Source organism: Sinocyclocheilus anshuiensis, unplaced genomic scaffold, assembly GCF_001515605.1.
Source record: "Sinocyclocheilus anshuiensis isolate Anshui unplaced genomic scaffold, SAMN03320099.WGS_v1.1 scaffold524, whole genome shotgun sequence".
Taxonomy (NCBI): domain Eukaryota; kingdom Metazoa; phylum Chordata; class Actinopteri; order Cypriniformes; family Cyprinidae; genus Sinocyclocheilus; species Sinocyclocheilus anshuiensis.
In genome coordinates this window covers 759,483-759,807 of record NW_015555703.1, presented here as the reverse complement: position 1 = coordinate 759,807, position 325 = coordinate 759,483, and the positions used below count along the sequence as shown (strand labels likewise).

Sequence of the window (325 nt, the reverse complement as noted above, 5' to 3'; positions counted from 1 at the left end):
GGTTGCCTCTAATTTTAAATGGAAAGAGCACAGACAAAGCCTTAGTTTGTTTATATGAAGAGATTTATTTTGTGTTATTTATTTGATTTGGGGCTTGTTTTAAAATTTCTATTTAGTTTTGTTATTTACATTGCATTTAAATTTTGTTATTTAGCAAATGCTTTTATCCAAAGTGACTAACAAATGAGGACAATAGAAGCAATCAAAACCAACAAAAGAGCAATAATTTACAAGTGCTTAGTATTAGTATAGTATATTATTATAGTGTTATATTTCAATTTCACAAAGAAACGTACAGTATTTTGTCCAAGCAATAATAAAAGGA

General features: G+C 26.5%; 1 protein-coding gene across 1 annotated transcript in view; it reads right to left on the bottom strand.

The window, feature by feature from the left end:
- The window catches only part of LOC107671756 (3-ketodihydrosphingosine reductase-like), a 14,311-nt gene that overhangs the window by 9,781 nt on the left and 4,205 nt on the right, over positions 1-325 (bottom strand). The gene's annotated exons all lie outside the window — the stretch shown is intronic.